Here is a 14,803-nt window from a genome sequence, read left to right as displayed (position 1 = left end):
AGGAGTTATAAAGCTTCAGATATTGAACTGGAGTTATAAAGCTTCTGATATTGACCCCAATAACAGGAGTTATATAACTTCTGATATTGACCCCAATAACTGGAGTTATAAAGCTTCAGATATTGACCCCAATAACAGGAGTTATAAAGCTTCAGATATTGACCCCAATAACTGGAGTTATAAAGCTTCAGATATTGACCCCAATAACAGGAGTTATATTACTTCTGATATTGACCCCAATAACTGGAGTTATAAAGCTTCTGATATTGACCCCAATAACAGGAGTTATAAAGCTTCAGATATTGACCCCAATAACAGGAGTTATAAAGCTTCTGATATTGACCCCAATAACAGGAGTCATAAAGCTTCTGATATTGACCCCAATAACTGGAGTTATAAAGCTTCTGATATTGACCCCAATAACAGGAGTTATCAAGCTTCTGATATTGACCCCAATAACAGCAGTTATAAAGCTTCTGATATTGACCCCAATAACAGCAGTTATAAAGCTTCTGATATTGACCCCAATAACATGAGTTATAAAGCTTCTGATATTGACCCCAATAACAGGAGTCATAAAGCTTCAGATATTGACCCCAATAACAGCAGTTATAAAGCTTCTGATATTGACCCCCATAACAGGAGTTACAAAGCTTCTGATATTGACCCCAATAAGAGCAGTCATAAAACTAATTCTGATATTGACCCCAATAACAGGAGTTATAAAGCTACAGATATTGACCCCAATAACAGCAGACATAAAGCTTCAGATATTGACCCCAATAACAGGAATTATTAAGCTTCAGATATTGACCCCAATAACAGGAGTTATAAAGCTTCTGATATTGACCCCAAGAACAGGAGTTATAAAACTTCAGATATTGACCCCAATAACTGGAGTTATAAAGCTTCAGATATTGACCCCAATAACTGGAGTTATAAAGCTTCAGATATTGACCCCAATAACTGGAGTTATAAAGCTTCTGATATTCACCCCAATAACAGGAGTTATAAAGCTTCTGATATTAACCCTAATAACAACAGTTATAAACCTTCTGATATTAACCCCAATGATTATAGTCCTATTAATGTAGGTTTCATTCGAACTATTACAATAACAGTTTTTCACTTACATGTGGGACTCATTCACGAAGCAATTAGCAAGCCAATTTGTCATTTATGCATGGAATTTTCAAATGATCTTACTTCTTTGTAATGCACCATGTTTGTTAATTAGATATCTAATATAATTGGTAAGATATCTTACAAAAAAATCAGAAGGTATCGATCTTTGATGTCTTATACAAGACATTTCATACTCCTCTTTTTAAAATATTTTTATATTTTATTTATATTTTCATGAACAATATGCACCCTCAGATTATTGCCTAATCGCGTTATAATAAACTCTCCTTTATAAGATATCTTATGAAACATATAAGATGTCTTCAATGATTATAAAAAAGTATCTTATATAATATACTGGATCAACATCGCTCCTTCAATAGATTACAAGTTGTCTTGCCATAACCCGCTATCCAGCCTCTGGATTATGCTCATTATACATTGTATATTGATTTCCGTAAAGATATGGGCCTTTTGTATATAAAACATTCCGACACTGGTCGACCAGGATGTGTGACGGTAAGAAGTTGTTGGCTGCATTAATATCGCTGCTTTTCTATACTCGTAAGTATTTTTATATTTGTAGATAATATTGGTAGCATATTGTCAGATTACAGAGCAGTTCCAGTTATTGTAGGTTTTAAACTATGTTTGCCCAATTTACATCTTTTTGAATAATATTGGAATTATACAGATTAAAGCACGAGATTGCTAGATGACTGTTTTAAAGTTTATGAATCCCATTGGTGTAAAACTTTATATATTCAACACTAGTAGTTCCTGCTTGTGAATAACTAGGACCCGGTTCCACCAATATTCCTTTATTTAAGGAAATTCTTTAAATTTTCCATAGGAAATTATTACAGAATTCAAGAAAAGTTCTTTAACTGAATTTTTTCCATATATTACATCACTGTATCATAATATCTAGAAATATACTTTCTACACATGACCAAATTCTGGTTATTGGTCAATGTTACAAGGGCAAAGGTCACCTTTGAATGACACTTCCGGCGCGGGGCACATATTTTTGAATCAATGTCATATCATGAGAACCTCTCAGCATATTTGCTTCATGAATGTATTTAAATCATAATACATTATCTTCTGGTGGTCATATGTCAAGGTTACAGTGTCCAAGGTCACCTTTACCACTTCTAAACGGGACACAATGTGTCATTCTGAATCCATTTTTACCTTTAGAACCCCTAAACAGATTTGGTTCATATTTACACCATCATAACAGTTTCTTTACTTAACAGCGGAGGCATTAATATCTTATCAAAATATATTGCTTTAGTTATCCCGTTTTAGTTTCAAATGATGATTTCCTATGGAAGAAAAGGATTTCCTAAAGCTATTGATGAAATCGGGTCAGGTTGTGGCAAGTGACTCCATTCCTAACATTGAAGGGAACAGCTTATTTCAAGAGTTACATTTTGTATAAGGACCTAAATTAGGTACATTTTGTATAAGGACCTAAATTAGGTACATTTTGTATAAGGACCTAAATTAGGTACATTTTGTATAAGGACCTAAATTAGGTACATTTTGTGTAAGGACCTAAATTAGGTAATTTTGTATAAGGACCTAAATTTAGTAATTTTGTATAAGGACCTAAATTAGGTACATTTTGTATAAGGACCTAAATTAGGTACATTTTGTATAAGGACCTAAATTAGGTACATTTTGTATAAGGACCTAAATTAGGTAATTTTGTTTAAGGACCTAAATTAGGTAATTTTTTTTAAGGACCTAAATTAGGTACATTTTGTATAAGGACCTAAATTAGGTAATTTTGTTTAAGGACTTAAATTAGGTAATTTGTTATAAGGACATAAATTAGGTACATTTTGTATAAGGACCTAAACTAAGTACATTTTGTATAAGGACCTTAATTAGGTACATTTTGTATAAGGACCTAAATTAAGTACATTTTGTATAAGGACCTAAATTAGGTACATTTTGTGTAAGGACCTAAATTAGGTAATTTTGTATAAGGACCTAAATTTAGTAATTTTGTATAAGGACCTAAATTAGGTACATTTTGTATAAGGACCTAAATTAGGTACATTTTGTATAAGGACCTAAATTAGGTACATTTTGTATAAGGACCTAAATTAAGTACATTTTGTATAAGGACCTAAATTAGGTACATTTTGTATTAGGACCTAAATTAGGTACATTTTGTATAAGGACCTAAATTAGGTACATTTTGTATAAGGACCTAAATTAGGTACATTTTGTATAAGGACCTAAATTAGGTACATTTTGTATTAGGACCTAAATTAGGTACATTTTGTTTAAGGACCTAAATTAGGTACATTTTGTTTAAGGACCTAAATTAGGTAATTTTGTTTAAGGGCCTAAATTAGGTAATTTGTTATAAGGACCTAAATTAGGTACATTTTGTATAAGGACCTAAACTAAGTACATTTTGTATAAGGACCTTAATTAGGTACATTTTGTATAAGGACCTAAATTAAGTACATTTTGTATAAGGACCTAAATTAGGTAATTTTGTTTAAGGACCTAAATTAAGTAATTTTGTTTAAGGACCTAAATTAGGTACATTTTGTATAAGGACCTAAATTAGGTACATTTTGTATAAGGACCTAAATTAGGTACATTTTGTATAAGGACCTAAATTAGGTAATTTTGTTTAAGGCACTAAATTAGGTAATTTTTTATAAGGACCTAAATTAGGTACATTTTGTACAAGGACCTAAATTAGGTACATTTTGTATCAGGTTAATTGTTATTGTTATTGTTATTGTTATTCAGGTTATAACTACCAATGCGTTCGGATAACCTATATGTCCTTTGAAACATGTATATGAAGTCTGAAAAAAGTTCGTAATTTTGAGTCTACGCATCAATTGGTTAATTTCCGATGAACTTATTTGCTGTCAAAATTTAGATACCTAATAAAAACGACCGTACATTTAAAAAAAAGTAAGATGCACAGGGACTTGGCACGAATATCCATCCAACAGTCCGGTATATTAATCATAGATGTATACACGACTGGAAAGTCGTGCCGAATCCCTATGTTTCATTGTGTTATTATCAACTTTGAATACAGTGTCTGGCGTCCGCGAAACCATATAAAATGTCAATTATCTTGTGTGTCATATGTGTCCAGATATATAAAATGTGAATTATCTCGTCTGTCATATGTGTCCAGATACTGAGGGTTCCTACAATGGAGGGAAGATTAAACTAAGCGTAGTGGAATCAAGCGAAACATTGACTCTGAATACATGGGCCGTCCAAGTGGATTCCCTGGATTCTACCGTGTGTGATGTATCAGGAGGTGTCCTCGTCGTTATCAGAAACTTTATCACACAGCTTCTCTTCAAGACTTTTTTGTTGCTCAGCGAGTAAGTATTCAATCTTTCAATTAAAACTTTAACAAAGTATTCGATAATTCACTAATAATAGATAGAATGAGTGGTATTCTACAGGTAAAAAGTTCCTAAGAGTGGTATTCTACAGGTAAAAAGTTCCTAAGAGTGGTATTCTACAGGTAAAAAGTTCCTAAGAGTGGTATTCTACAGGTAAAAAGTTTCTAAGAGTGGTATTCTACAGGTAAAAAGTTCCTATGAGTGGTATTCTACAGGTAAAAAGTTCCTAAGAGTGGTATTCTACAGGTAAAAAGTTCCTATGAGTGGTATTCTACAGGTAAAAAATTCCTAAGGTAGCAGCGTACAGTAAAAATGCCAAATTCTGAAAAATATGGCACATGTTTTAGATATGTAAACATTGCCAGTTAACCTTACATATAACCTCTAATAAAGTATATATATTTGAAATCTGTACAACATTTGCAATTTTAATAGAGCTCTGAAGGATAAGTAAACTGATATTTTCTGTGATTTTTAGAGCTGTGAATACCATGGTAACAGCTTAACAAATTCTCAAAAATTGCTAAATATTATGATATTTGATCCAAAATGGCACAATTCTCTACACAATTTTTTTTCTGAAACCTATTTAAAATTAGATATCTCTATCCCAAAGACAGAATTAATCTTGTTTGGACACATGTTGTAAATTAAGTTTTTCCGCTATCTTACCTTTTCTGTGGGCTTCCATTTTGCGCTGTAGGCAAAATTAAATTTCCTGTGTAAACACACGTTCGGAAAATCCGGATATTTAAAATCCGGAACCAATTTATTGATTTTTGTTTTAATAAATGTGAAGCCTGTATGTACTACTTCATACTGAATATACCAATTATAGTGTACATTTATTTTTTCATTTTTTATGTATATCATAATACAGGAGTTATTTGCTTAACAAAAAAATTGCCCATGGCCAGGCTGTCTTACTGTGGTGTGCTACCTAAGAGTGGTATTATACAGGTAAAAAGTTCCTAAGAGTGGTATTCCACAGGTAAAAAGTTCCTAAGAGTGGTATTTTACAGGTAAAAAGTTCCTAAGAGTGGTATTCTACAGGTAAAAAGTTCCTAAGAGTGGTATTCTACAGGTAAAAAGTTCCTATGAGTGGTATTCTACAGGTAAAAAGTTCCTATAAGTGGTATTCTACAGGTAAAAAGTTCCTATAAGTGGTATTCTACAGGTAAAAAGTTCCTATAAGTGGTATTCTACAGGTAAAAAGTTCCTATAAGTGGCAAATACGGACAGCTCGTGGACATACAGCATACAAATACGGACAACACGTGGAAACACTATATACAAATACGGACAACACGTGGGCATACTGCATACAAATACGGACAACACTTGGAAACACTACATACAAATACGGACAACACGTGGAAACACTACATACAAATACGGACAACACGTGGGCATACTGCATACAAATACGGACAACACGTGGACATACTGCATACTAATACGGACAACACGTGGACATACTACATACAAATACGGACAGCTCGTGGACATACTGCATACAAATACGGACAACACGTGGACATACTGCATACAAATACGGACAACACGTGGGCATACTGCATACAAATACGGACAGCTCGTGGACATACTGCATACAAATACGGACAAAACGTGGACATACTGCATACAAATACGGACAACACGTGGGCATACTGCATACAAATACGGACAGCACGTGGGCATACTGCATACAAATACGGACAACACGTGGAAACACTATGTACAAATACGGACAACACGTGGGCATACTGCATACAAATACGGACAGAACGTGAACATACTGCAGACAAATACGGACAACACGTGGGCATACTGCATACAAATACGGACAGCACGTGGGCATACTACATACAAATACGGACAACACGTGGAAACACTATGTACAAATACGGACAACACGTGGGCATACTGCATACAAATACGGACAACACGTGGGCATACAAATACAAATACGGACAACACGTGGACATACTACATACAAATACGGACAACACGTGGAAACACTATATACAAATACGGACAACGTTTGGACATACTGCATACAAATACGGACAACACGTGGAAACACTACATACAAATACGGACAACGTTTGGACATACTGCATACAAATACGGACAACACGTGGACATACTACATACAAATACGGACAACACGTGGACATGTTACATACAAATACTGACAACAACGTGGACATACTGCATACAAATACGGACAACAACGTGGACATACTGCAAAAAAAAAATACGGACAGAATGTGAACATACTGCAGACAAACACGAACAGAACATAGATATACTGCAGACGAATACGGACAAATAAAATAAGGATAAAATGTTGCTGTCAATTCTATGATTTTATCGAAGTTATCCATTTCAGCATTTCGTTAAGTTTGTATTTTGTCAAATCGTACAAAATATTCGGTGATACTGTTATTTCCGTTTGCATTCAATACGTTCCTGTTATTTTAGATGAAGTTAATGTGTGAAACTAATCATTTACGTTTTTGAAATAAATAAATAACTGGGCAGATCAAACATTAAATGACACAAATTCAATATTTTTGTTAAATGTGGGGCAGATCGATATCTACACTATGACAAGTCAATTCAAGTTGTCATTTATTCACCATGAAAGCTGGGTCCACCTCCCGAGACTGGGTACACTGGTGGTCGGTCCACACCGATTTTTTCAGGGGTTATGAGTGGTGTGCGCTGGGTATTAGTGTAGCAGAAATCTTTCACAGCGGCTCAAATTTGAGCCAACCTGTTTGCCGTGGGTTGCATCTCGTAATCTGGGGAAAGATGATCCTGGTGGTTGCAACATGCCACTTTGGCTGCGGACTCCATATAGAGGAGGGGTAGAACGGGCCCTGTATTATCATTAGGCTGGTCACGCCGAGCCCGGGATATTTAATATCCAAAGGGCGGTGGAGGGTTATTCGCGAGAGAAAAACAATTTACGCACGAGAAAAATCGTATTCTTTTATATTACGGTGTAACCCTGACACTTAGGCGCTGGAGAGCCGCGCCTCAAGCAGTGTCCCCTTGTTGGGCTCCGAGGAGGATGGGGGCACGAGTAACGAATCACAATACTTCTTAACATGTCCAAAATAAACAAAAAAACCCACGCAAATCACAAAACCTTGACAGAATCAAACAAAAGTTCCGGTACGGCTTTCCCTCAATATCTCCTGGTATTACCTAATCACCCAGAAGACTATCAAATGATGTATTGGTACGGCCAAATCCGTCAAGCCCTTGTGATCGGGAAACCTCCTTGGTGAGGTCTTCCGCATGCAGCAAGTGAATAATCAACTGAAATTGCCAGCGTTCTCTGGGATCAATGTCCATGTAAGGGCCCACAAGTCCCTTAACTCCAGCAAGGGGATAATTAGATACCCTGCCTTGCAGAACGACACTGACGCAGAGATTGTGCAATATTTCAAGTCGGAGAATATCCCGATTTCCGAGGTGAGGCGGATCAAAATAAAACGCCATACAGTAAAACAAGTAAGTTCGTCATCACGTTTACAGTGCCAAACCTCCATCAGTAATGATAGGTTACATGAGATGTAACATCTCGCCCTACATTCCAAATCCTCTACGATGCCGTAACTGCACGAGATACGGCCATCTTGAGGACAAATGCAGGCGGAGAGAAGTTTGTGAACACTGCGGACGAGAGGGCCATAACGATGCTGATAGCTGCGATATCACCGGTAAATGTGTCAATTGCAAGGGCAACCATGCAGCCTCCTCTCGAGACTGTCTTTCCTGGAAGAAGGAAAGGAAAGGGAAGTTTTGCGGGTAAATATACCCGTAACATTTCCTTCCTTGACGCCAGGAGGCTGGTTGAAAGTAATGACCCCACTGCGTTGTCCTATGCATCTGTAACACAGTCAAAAACACAACAAAACCTAATAACAGTCAGCGATGTAAAGGTACAAGCTTACTTTGATAAGCCAGCTTTCTGTAGGGATGAACCACCTTTGGTAGACGAAAGTAATGACAAGATTCTGTTCGGTTTTGTATCCCGTTTAAAGTCAGGTAGGGTAGCGTCTTAGAGCACCTCAACAGCAGTTAGACCTTCCCAGCCTGACGAAACGGCAACTATCAAAACAAATATGCCAGCACCTCCAGTACATAAAATAACATCGAAGCCAACCGGAGACGGACTGTATCACAGCCGTCAGACCTTAATAAGATTGTGGTAACACCAACAAACGACCAGCAATCACACCACCTCAAGACTATCAAAAAACGAAGATGAAACTGCAGACTGCCTTCCTGATACAACAGCAAGCCGAGTAAATGCTCAGATGACCCTATCCATGGTCATAACAGGTACGACGTTCTTGTGGACGACAGCGAGTTTGTGACAGTAATGTTGCTGTTACCTGACGACCTACGACCAAGTAGCCCTGTCAGTCCAAAGAGCGTCCATCAGGAACCTGGATAGTGGCCAACAATATGAACAATACTATCATACAATGGAACATGCGCAGACTAATGGCAAATATAGAAGAATTTCAAAACCTATCGAAGGAATTTAGACCTGCCTTATTTTGCCTGCAAAAGATCATACTCAAAAACCCAATTACTCTTAGAAATTTCTCGCTCTATGATAGCATCACAACTGTAGGAAACAGAGGTGGCACAGCTGTAGCTGTCCATAAATATATTCCTCACGGAGTTATCACGTTAAACACAAATTTACAGGCTGTGTCTGTGCAACTTTACACAGACAAGTAACTGTGTGTTCAATTAATCTTACTCTGAGTATTGCTTTTACTTGTGAGCATCTTAATAATCTCGTCTCCCAACTCCCAACACCATACATAATTCACGGAGATTTCAATGGACATAACAGTCTGTGGAGCTCTCCGAACACAGACGAGAGGGGATGACGTATTGAGGAATTTATAGATAAAAACAACATATGCCTTTTTAACAATAATATCCCAACATATTCACACCCTGCTACAGACTCTCGTACCCACATCGACCTATCATTATGCCATCCCTAACCTTTACTCGCTTATGACTGGAAGGTAAATAATGATATATGTGGGAGTGACCACTCCCCTATTTTTGTAAAGAATATTGGGACTCCTCTTGATAAACTTGTTCCTCGATGGAATGTGCACAAAGCAGATTGGGTCCAATTCCAGCACCTGTGCAACGAAGAGCTTACTGTAGAAAAAATACTAACCTCGATGACCCAATTAAAACATTCACTGAAACGCTTACCACAAAAACTATACCAAAGTCCGTTCCAAAACCTACAAAGTTCCTTTTATCAAAGGAATCTTTCATTAATAGATCCGGCCGAAAGGCAGCTCTAAGGCGATTCTTGACCCCCCCCCCCCCCCCCCCCCCTCCTACCGTTGAAAATTGCAATAATTTTGGCGATCTATCAAACCCGACTAAAAAGATTAGCTGAAAGGAATACGTTTCTAAATATCTTCAACACATCATCTAAAAAGGTATGGGATCAGATACGAAAAAGAAGCGGAAAAAGAAAAACAGCACCATCATCCCATCTTATCAATAAAACCAAAATTTCTCTTCTAAATCTGAAATCTCAAATGCATTTGCCAAAAATATAGCCCAAAACTCAACAGCCAAAAATCACAAAAAATTTTTTCAAACATTCAAAAAAAGAGAAAGAAAAGAACGTCTTAACTTTAAATCCTCCAACACAGAAAGTTACAACAAACCTTTCGACCTCCCGGAGTTGCTTGAATCGCACGATTCAGCAGCTGGGCTCGATGAAATTCCGTACCAATTCCTGAAACATCTACCGGAATCATCATTCCAATTCCAAAACCTGGCACGCACGCCACTCAACCAAATAATTATCGCCCTATCTCTCTAACGAGCTGCATTTGTAAAACACTTGAACGGATGGTAAACATTAGACTAGTTTGGTTCCTTGAATCCAATAATATTTTGAGTCCACTCCAAAGTGGATTCAGAAACCGCAGAGGAACCGTTGGTCATCTAATCAGATTAGAAACCTTCAGTCGAGAAGCTTTCTCAAAGAAGGAACATCTTATTGCTCTGTTTTCTGATCTGGAGAAAGTATACGATACTACATGGCAATGTGGTATTATAAAAGACCTGCATGAAATTGGTGTACGTGGGAATCTCCCAAAATTCATTTCAAATTACATATCTGACAGACATTTTAAAGTTCGCGTTGGTTCAACTTATTCACAAACAGCCAAACAGGAATAGGAGTCCCTCAGGGTGGGACCCTTTCCGTAACTCTTTTCGGTCTGAAAATCAACAGTATAGCTAAATGTCTCGGTAAGTCAACTGAAGGGTCTCTATTCGTTGATGACTTCTTGATCTGCTATAGGTCGAAGAACATGCACAAGATAGATCAAAAACTGTCCGCATGCACTTCTGTCAAAAACGAAAACCACATAATGATCCAGATCTAACATAAAATGGTGGCAAAATTCCATTGTCGAGCAGACTAAATTCATCGGACTAATTTTCGATTTGACAATCTCGTTTGTTCCACATATAAAATACCGGAAGGATAAGTGTTCAGAGACAAATGCAATGAACATTGTACGCTTACTATCCACATACTGACTGGAGCGCAGACCGTGAAATGCTTTTGCCCCTTTATAAGGCACTTATTCGATCAAAACCCGACTATGGCTCCATCGTTCATGGATCAGCACACAACTCCTACCTGCAGATGCTGGATCCTATCCAAAACCAAGGATTACGTCTAGCACTTGGTGTTTTTCGAACAACAACAGTGCAGAGCCTTTATGTAGAGGCAAATGATCGAAGGAAAAACAACTGGCCCTACAGTATGCTGCTCAATTGAAGTCAAACCCGAAAAACCCGGCCTTCAATCTTGTTTTCAATCCATAATACCGAAACATATTCACTCAAACCAAAAACTCTTACCAACACTTGGCATACGAATCTCAAACTTTCTACAGGAACTTAACATAAGTTTAGACAACATAGCCGATTACACCGTATCTGATGTTCCAACGTGGCTTGTTGAAAAACCCGATACTAACCTTGCTCTGCATGAGAGGATAAAGTCGAGTGCATTACCCGAAGAACAAAAATCCTCCTTTCGGGAGTGCATTGCAGATTTTCCTGATCATGTTCAGATCTACACTGATTGCTCAAAGGGTGGTGAAAAGGTCTCAGCAGCATGCTACACAGATCACCATAGTTCTTCAATCCGTTTACTAGATGGTGACTCTATTTTCTCAGCGGAAGCATGTGCCATCGGTTTGGCTCTCGACCACATCGATGAACACCGCATAAAAAGGCAATCATTTGTTCCGACTCTCTGTCTGTCCTTCAGAGTTTACAATTACGAGATCCTAAAAATACACTCGTACAAAACCTCGTAAAAAATGCAAAATAACATTACTTTGGATTCTGAGCCATGTCGGAATTAAAGGCAACACACTTGTTGACCGGCAAGCAAAATATGCGTTAAATTTGCAAGAGACAAACATCAAAATACCATATATACAGATTAAAAACCTGTCAATTGTACTGTCATTCGAAGTAAATGGCAACAACATTAGTCTCTCGAGACGAGCAACAAACTTACCTCCGAAACTTAAAACTTCAATTCCAAGTCGGAAAGATCGTAGAGAAGAAATTGTCCTCTCTCGGCTCCGTAATGGGCACACATATCCTACGCATTCGTTCCTTTTAAAACGAGACGATCCACCCATATGCCATGCATATGATGCTCAATTCACAATGGAGCAATTTCTAATAGAATGTTCCGATTCCAAGCACATTCGTGATAACTACTTTTGAGTCCCGGATTTGGAAACTTTTTTCAATTCCGTGGATTCGAAAGCACTATTTAGCTATTTGAAAGAAATCGATCTATTCAATGTACTTTGGTGTCCTCTTACCTTACTCTCTTTGACGTTATATATACATCACAAACTTCCCATAATCTATTCGTTATATACTAGTACATGTATTTCTTATTATTTTAACCCATTTTTTTTTATCATAGTGATCTAAATACACAATTCGAATCTTTAAAAAAAAAATTTGCTTATCTGTTTTTAAACTCAAATAAAACAAATTAATAATACTTTTTGGCCCTAAATGACCATACCTGTCGATGGGCCGTACAACCTAAACAAATAAACATTTATTCACGGAGCAATATTGATCTAGCACCCCATCAAATTATATAAAATATATAATTTACTAAATTTATTAAAGATCATTCTTTTTTCTTTGTAAGATTTCTCGTGTGTTTGAGACATCTGAAATCTTATAGCATACATAAACCGAAATGTCTGGTCTCGACCTGTTACACATTAGATTTGTTATGTTCATTAGGTAGATACTGTAGTAAATAGGATAAATAAAGACCAATGACAATGTGAGAAAAAAAACTTTAAAGCCTTTGTAATTCAGAAAAAAATCAAAAAAAAAAAAAAAAATCAACGTAACTCTGGTCAAACTCTCCTATCGCACTATCACAATGACTCTCGCCTTGCCGTTTTTAATTTAATTGATTTTTCTTTTTCAAAGAAGTCTTTTGAAATCTGTCACTCAAATATACAGAATTGATAAAGAAACACAGTCATATATTGTAGAATATCACAATTTGTCCTTCCAGTAGAGATCGACAGCTTTATGCTTCGTGGATCAAACGACATATTTCAATACTATCTTATGAATAGAAGTAATTTAAAAGAACTTATGTCAGCGTAACCCGGACATATTCATTGATTTTGCCTACGGAACGGTAGTTTGTTCAATCCGAGATGCTTAAAGCTGGGATCTCAAAACGACGGATTCTTTTATGACCGGCGTCGTCAGAGCTACAATTGAGTCATGTGCATGCCAATGCAGAAAATCCTTGTATGTTGAAAGCGTGTCAGGAAATAATCATTTCAATGTGATTCGACAAAATTATTTCCTCCCAGCCAATCAAGGAAACGATATATGACAAATATTAAACTCATTAGGAAATGATCTACACGTGACGTAATTTATACATTATTTTTAATTTCCGAAAAAGTTGGTATCTCTCATGAATAACCATACACCCTTAAAATTGACATGGCAACTTGGTGTAGTTTGGAGAATGCTCTGCTGTCAAACATGTGCCATGCTGACGAATGTTTGTATTTAAGTTCAGAAATTAAACTATTAATACATTTTAGAGCAAAAGAGGTTGATAGCTTCACTCACGAGTATAAATGTTCGTACTAGGATTCTAAGTAATGGAAATATTGAGGTTATAATGAGTATACGTTTGTGATATGTACAGTGCCTGGCCATAATACAATACTAAAAATGGCGACGTTGTTACTTGACGTTTCTATTATATGCTGTATTTGAAACGTGATTTTTGAAAAATAAAGTCATTTAATTTAAACATACCTTTTAGTATTTTGTAATACATCCCTAAGCCTTGGTTACAGCCCGTAATATCATTGGTGTTGTTCCATGTAAAGATTTTATGTGGTCAGATGGAATATTTCTTTGACAATCTGGATCAGATTTGCACGATTTGTTATGTCTGCTAATCTCCTTTGAAGCTTAATTTTTTATTAGTCTCCAAACATTTTCTATAATATTGATATCTGGAGACTGGCTTGGCAGGCTAAAGTCTGAATTCCATTTTCCTCCTTCCATGTACGGGTCATAATAGACTGGTGTACTGGGCAGTTATCGTCTTGAAAGATCCACGACCTGTTGGGGAAATCTTTAGTGATAACTGGCCCTTAAAGAATCCTCAAGGACATTTATATACTTTTCAGAGTTGATCTTTCCATCAACTTCAGTTAGTGTACCTACCCCGTTTATACACCCCCCCCCCCCCCCCAAAAAAAAACAAAACAAAAACAAAACAAACATTGCCGATACCCCAGAGCGTGGGGAGTGACTGTTATACGTTCCCAAACAGTCTGCGCGGAATTTCTGAGGGTTTTCTCCAAACATTTATTTTTCTGTCCTAACTTAAATCACTTGTGACCAATTATTATCCACATTCCACGAAAGTTTTGCTCTTCATCACCGCACTCTATTTTGTCGATTTATTTTAGAAGTCGTTATTGTTTTGGCTACTGAGCATCTCCTGTAATTATTTTACGACAGTCTTCGTCTACTGACCTCTGTTTCATTTTCACATCAAGTATTTTGCGTACTATATTATGGCCAGGCACTGTATGTGCACAAGAAGGATCTGTCATTAACACCCGATATCATGCTTGTTTCAT

The sequence above is a fragment of the Pecten maximus genome, chromosome 10 (assembly GCF_902652985.1).
Source record: "Pecten maximus chromosome 10, xPecMax1.1, whole genome shotgun sequence".
NCBI lineage: Eukaryota > Metazoa > Mollusca > Bivalvia > Pectinida > Pectinidae > Pecten > Pecten maximus.
The sequence above is the reverse complement of the archived record's forward strand: the minus strand, read 5'-3'. Positions refer to the sequence as shown.